The 7500-nt window shown below is 36.3% G+C and overlaps 1 long non-coding RNA gene across 1 annotated transcript in view; it reads left to right on the forward strand.

Annotated features, from left to right (window-relative positions):
* The first annotated feature begins 4996 nt into the window (after window positions 1-4996).
* The window catches only part of LOC118766911, an 86192-nt gene continuing 83688 nt past the window's right edge, over window positions 4997-7500 (forward strand). Inside the window, exon 1 of the long non-coding RNA XR_005002818.1 lies at window positions 4997-5328. This is a non-coding gene — a long non-coding RNA (uncharacterized LOC118766911). The remainder of the gene's footprint in view (window positions 5329-7500) is intronic.

The following is a 7500-nucleotide window of genomic DNA, read 5'->3' on the forward strand; positions in this document are numbered from 1 at the left end:
TAGCAGGGAAGTATGTTCAAGAATCCATTGTTTCTGATTTTGAATTAAAAATTTTAAAGGCTGTAAGAGGTTGTTATAATTTTCCGAGAAACTGAGGTTACACTTTCTACAATCGTTGATGTAGGGTAGGTGCTGTACCTGTTTTAAAGTGGAATACTCTGCTTTATAATTGTTCGTATTATTACCTGCCAAACTTTAGATATATCTGAACATTGGAGAAGTAAAGCCAATTTTGAGTGTCTGAATGTGTACATATGTTGTGAAAATCTTCCTTTTAAATGCTTTTTAGTGAACTCCAAGTAATTGTTTTGTTTCAATATCATTGCAAGAAAGACTTTATCCCAATATACTAATAATTTATTTAGAAAGAAACCTATCATTGAGAAGGCAATATTAATATTGCTACAATTACATAGAAGAGAATCATGTTCCAGGTTAGTTCTGGATTGTTTTTGTTTTTGTTTTCTTGCTATAGAAGCATAGAAGCTTTTGGTGCAACTGAAGTTCACCGTAGCACTATTTTCATTAAAGATTTTATGATACAGTTGATCGTTAGAGAAATGCTTATTTGTAAGGTTTCGGGATATACTAGCAGTATTTGAGCGAACATTATAGAGGGGATTATATCATATAATCTCCTGCTTTCTTCTTTTTGCTTTTATTATTAGTGTTTTTTTATTGTAATGCGTTCTATCTCTCGAGTTACTGTCTTTTAATATGTCATTATTATGAGCTGCACAATTAAAGCCAGACTTACTTTGCCATAAATTTCGCTTCAGAATTCAGTTTTTTTCTATGATTATGTTGAGGAATTTTCCGCTAGTAACCGGCTAACATATTTTTTTTTTCGCAATAGACATGCAATATGCAGAGAGAGCGACATTTAAAAACAAAAAGCAAAACAAATTCATATATTCATCAAAACTAAAAGGTTAATACGTGCAGGTTGCCTTGCTTATGAATGTTTTTTTTTCCACATGGCAGTGAAGACCTGAAAACATTAAGTGTTTCTCCTTGTACATGTACAGATGAAAATATCACGTGTTCTACGCATGTTTATAAATGCATACATGTGAGGTATTTTGTGACGTTTTTTTTTCAGGAGCCAATCACATTCCATTGTTGTATTGTCTGATCATAGTAAGTTGTGTTTGTGAATATTTTTGTTTAAAAATTGGAATCCTGCATTCCTGGTTTTAATCGTTTGAGCAGTCGGATCCGTGAAACTCAGTGTTATGTTTCAAGAAGCTTTAATTTCTGATAAAATATACATATTCAATGTGTTGAATGGTTTTCTGCTTGCAAAAGTTCATCAATACACACTCACACAAACATGCGCGCGTACACACACGCACACACACACACACACACACACACACACACACACACACATAGAAAGAAAAGGAGGAGGAGTGAAAGGGAGAGAGGGAGGGAGAGCCGATGGAGTCGATAGTGTAACAGGCAACCAAGTGGGAGATCAGTGATTCGTATCCCTTTATTGGGGAATGAAATTCGAGTAACGATTCAAACAGACACAGTTTTGAATAAATATTATTCCACCCTAACTGGCAGTATTGAGTTCTTTCACATAATTATATTTCACACAATTCTGATGCATGCATCCGTTATATTTGGCAATGCAAGTGGGAATTAATATAAATAAGAACACAGTTTTACCTTCTAAAATATTTAAAAATCATGGTATTCCGGCTGGAATCCGATTCAAAGAATGAAGAAAACGGGTAGGGTGTCAGATTGCCAAATCTGTACGAAGAAGTGTAGGGGTAGTGGGAGTGGGTTTGTGTGTGTGTGTGTGTGTGTGTGTATGTTATACGACATTTGTCAGCTTTCATTGCTTGTATGTGAGGGTAGGAAGCACAAAACACTACTGTATTTGTCTCATACCCGACTCAATGTATATATGTTTGCGCTCATCCACATATAGAAATGTTCGTATTGATTCATTGATTAGCACACACACACACACACACACACACACCCGTACGCATACATGTGTATGCGTGTGTGCGTACGCGTGCGTATGTGCCTGCATACATAGATGCATATTGTATATATACATACTTGCATCCATACATACATGTATGTATATGCGCGCGTGTGTGTGTGTATATTAATATATATATATATATATATATATATATATAAATGTATATATATGTATGTATATATATATATATATATATATATATATAAATGTATATATATAGTATATATATAATATATATATATATATAAATGTATATATATGTATGTATATATATATATATATATATAAATGTATATATATGTATGTATATATATATATATATATATATATAAATGTATATATATGTATGTATATATATATATATATATTATATTATATATATATACACACACACACACATATGCATATATACATATATATATGTATGTATGTGTGCGTGCATACATACGTATATATATACATAGATGTGTGCTTCAATGTGTATGGTATGTGCTTATACTTTCCACGCAAATCTATGTATTGATTGACCTACATACATATATGTACATACACACACAAACATCCACTCTACCCGTACACGCACACACACACACACACACACACACATATGACCATCTTCGGGTGCTTCACGGACATAAATATTATATAAAAAGGTGGACTCAACTTCCATTGTAATATGTCTTACCCTCACCAGAATGATTCATTGGCCCTCAGTGAACCACACCCGACAGCATCTACCTTAAGTTGGTTGTGTGTGTGTGTGCGCGCGTGCGCGCGCGTGTATGTGTGTACTAATCTATTTATATATGTATATATGTGTGTGCACTCGCACCTACATACGTACGCGGAGAAAAAGAGAGGGAGTTATATAGATACATAGAATTGAGAGAGCGAGAGAGAGAGAGAGAGAGAGAGAGAGAGAGAGAGAGAGAGAGAGAGAGAGAGAGAGATTTATAAGTGACATCAGAAGGTAGAAGACCGATTCAACGACAAGAGTAAGAGCAATGAAAACTAGTGTTTTTGTTGCTGTCAATAAATGGAGGATGTGTCGATGCTGTAGCTGCAGATGCAGAGGGCGATGACCGTTGTTCGATAAGAGATTGAGGTCACTAGTGAGGTGTTCATATTGGGACGAACGGCAGTAGAAAGAGGAGGGAAGTGACATTACTACACATTGTCTCTAGGAAAAGACAGAGGAAGATGGAGCAAAGATGATAGTAGGAGCAGGAGTCGAAGTGATTACTATTGTAGAGAGAGGTTGAAGGGGAGGAGAGCAAGACAGGTGAACAGACTTTAGAAGTCCTGGGAGAAGAGAGGGGTGAAAAGTGAAATGACGACTGTTACTTTCTATCTATCTATCTATCTATCTATCTATCAATCTATCTATCTATCTATCTATCTATCTATCTATCTATCTATCTATCTATCTATCTATCTATCTATCTATCTATCTATCTATCTATCTATCTATCTATCTATCTCTCTCTCTCTCTCTCTCTCTCTCTCTCTCTCTAGCTAGTATCTACCTATCTATCTATCTATCTATCTATCTATCTATCTATCTATCTATCTATCTATCTATCTATCTATCTATCTATCTATCTATCTATCTATCTATCATCTCTGTCTCTCTCTCTAGCTAGTATCTATCTATCTATCTATCTATCTATCTATCTATCTATCTATCTATCTATCTACCTATCTATCGATCGATCGATCGATCTGTCTGTCTGTCTCCTAAGAAAGGAGGAGGGCTATATTGCTTAGAGTATCTATTTCTTTACTGCCCACAAGGGGCTAAACATAGAGGGGACAAACAAGGACAGACATAGGTATTAAGTCGATTACATCGACCCCAGTGCGAAACTGGTACTTTATTTATCGACCCCGAAAGGATGAAAGGCAAAGTCGACCTCGGCGGAATCGTCTTCTTTTTAAAGATATGGTGTCATTTGTGGGCATTTCGCTGCTATTTCTAGCAGACAGCGAAAACGTAGACGCTCCCTCACTAGGAGGTGGAGAGGGAAGGTATATGGAGTAAGAGAAGCTGAAGAATTAGGAATAGAAGTGAAGTACGGGGGAGGGAGTTGTGGAATGGTGAAGAAAACCATACAGGCAAACACTCAAACGCACACAAGCAAATATGTGCACGCTCGAATATGCACATATTTAGACAATAACATACATGCAGTCAAGACTGTTTGCACATATACACTCATAACCAGCACAGAAATATGCACGATTTTAGATGCATGCAAAGCACATATACAAAACATGTGCACACACTCATACACAACGGTCAGAGCATGCGAACACATACAAGTACATAGATTGATAAATAATCATACTTTCACTCTAATATCACACACCCCTGCATCACATATACGTCTTCATATACGAACATACTGGTGTGTAAAGTAAATATGCACAATCTCATTGAGGTTCTCTTATATATTTATATATATATATATATGCAAGCACAGACACACATAAGCTTAACATAAACTTAACATAAACACACACACATGAACTTAAACACATAATAAACACGGTATATTCACATATAAAGAGGCTGGCATAGACATATGCATATGCATCTATAACATAGGACATGTATACAACCCCCCCCCATACACACACACAAGCATGTATCTGACTCATACAAACAAACAAACAAACAAACAAACAAACAAACAAACAAACATACATACATGCATACATACATACATACATACATACATACATACATACATACATATAAACACAATCACAGACATAAACAAGGACAAATATAGTCATTAAATAGGACAACAAAACGCTCATTACACACAGACCCATACACACATACTCACACAAACACATACGCACACGCTCATAACAAAGGTATAAAAATATATATGTATGCGTGCCTATACATATATGTATATGTGTGTGTGTATATATACATATATATATGCATATTACATATACGCATATACATACATACATGCATACACAAGATATATATACATGCACTCATATATACATGCATACATATATGTATATGCATTCATGACACATATACAAACAATATGGCAAGTGTATGATTGAGCAGACGACATCGAACACAGCGTAGACGACATTTCATGCAAGCACGCTTGCGCGCACACAAATAGACACACACACATACATTTACACATACACCAACACGTGCACACACACACACACACACACACACACACACACACACACACACACACACACACACACACACACACACAGAGAAACATACGTCGATCAATGCAGCTACTATTTGATCGAGCAGACGACATTACGAACAGGTGAGTCGCATACAGTTGTCTTCCATCCATTCGTGTGTCTATGTGCAGGCGTGTGTGCATGTGTACATGCCTGTATGTCTGAGTGTGTGAGGTGTGCGTTTTATGCATATGTGCATTGTATGTATTCTGTGGTTGCATGCATGTGTGTGTAGTGGTGCGAATTCGTGTAATTCGTTGCATGCTAACATGTGTCCATATGTACCACGTGTGTGTGCGTGTGTGCGTGTGTGCGTGCGTGCGTGCGCGTGAAGTATTGTTCAAGGGTGCACGGGTACAAGCAGCTTACATATAATCTGTATAAAAGATGCACAAAGATCATTTACGTATAAATGTATATAATATATAGGTGTTCTATGAATTGTTTCTGCATGCTATGTGTACTGTATGTATACATTCATATAAAGTGTATATGTTAATACGCACAATATCTACATGTGCGTTTGTTTTAGATGTACTGCCTGCGTGTGTGCCAGGTACAATATCTGCACACTCACACACAGACACACACGCGTACACACATACACACACATCTTGCATATGCATGTGCGAGCATATATGCATATATGTATATGTATATATATGTATATATATATATAAAGATACATACTCACACGCATGTGTGTGAGTGCACGTATATACGAATGCATGAAAGCATATGATTTATGTATGGTGTATGTGTGTGTGTGTGTGTGTGTACATATATATATATCACCGTGATCACCGTGACCAACCAGGCTATCAGATGTTGCTACACATCGCTGGTCACAATGCGCTTCGCATTGTTTTAGCCTTCAAATAACGCCACCCCGCTGGCTAAGCGAGCAGGCCAACATATATATATATATAGACACAAAAATAAACACATAATATAAATGCAAGCATACACACACACACACACACACACACACACACACACACACACACACACACACACACACACACACAACACACACACACACACACACACACACACACTCGTTTTAAAAGAAACTTGTATATACACCGATTGTATAATACTGTAGTCTTGAACTACATATCGTACTAAATATTGAATAAATATATGCATATATATGCACGAATGTTTGTGGCATATAGATATGTATAGAAAGGAGCGTGTATACACCACAAAATAATACATGTATGCACATACATGCACGTATATATACTGTTGCATTGATATAAATATATGCGTGCGGCTCTCTATATATGTGTATCTGTATGTACATATGTTCATGTGTATATCCCACCACCCACATATATGTATGTAAATATGTATATAAACGTGAATATAAATATATTCTTGTAGCATGAGCAACGTGTATGCATTGTATAAGTGCAATGAATGCAATATGCATTATATTGTGCGTGCATTGTATATGCAGAATTAGTGGAATATGTATGTATAATGTATGCAAGATACATGCACAGCATATGTGTCCAGTGCATGTGACGCAAATTGCGTATACAATGAATTACGGTGTATGTCCAGTGCATGTGATACAATCTGTATGTGCAATTTTTACTGTATACGTGAAAGCTGTGTTGGTGTGTACGCACTATATAATATATATCCTAAAGTGAATGCAGTCATTATGACATGTACACACACACACACACACATACACATGCACGCACACACACATACACACGCAACACACAAATACATGTGTGTGTGTGTATATACATACATACATACATGCATATATACATATAGTATATAATTAATTCTTTTATTAGCCCCAAGGGCTTACATAAAACATTAAATGAAACACAAACATAAACGACAACACAAGACGATTCAATGGGTTTTCGAATCTAGTATACATTATAAAAAAATAATGAAACAAACAAAATAAAACTCCCAATAGGGAGATGTGCTTTAAGGTTCTCCTGGAAACCCCCTCAAAAGCCACAGGTACCTGATCAACAGGGCAAAAGCCCTTCTTTAATTTCTTTTTTTTTTACAGGTGCATGCTCAGAATTGCTCCTTTCACTCTGGCCATTCTTCCAACATTCACCCATCTTTCAACAAACTTGCTACAAGGCAACGCTTCCCTCTCCACCCTCAACTTCCTTTTCAAGTGAAACTTGAAAAAGTGGATGGGAGGTTGGTCAAAAAGGAAAGTGTCTGTCTTTTGCTCTTTCAGACGTGTCCATCTTACTACCTCTTTC

The sequence above is a fragment of the Octopus sinensis genome, linkage group LG18 (assembly GCF_006345805.1).
Source record: "Octopus sinensis linkage group LG18, ASM634580v1, whole genome shotgun sequence".
NCBI lineage: Eukaryota > Metazoa > Mollusca > Cephalopoda > Octopoda > Octopodidae > Octopus > Octopus sinensis.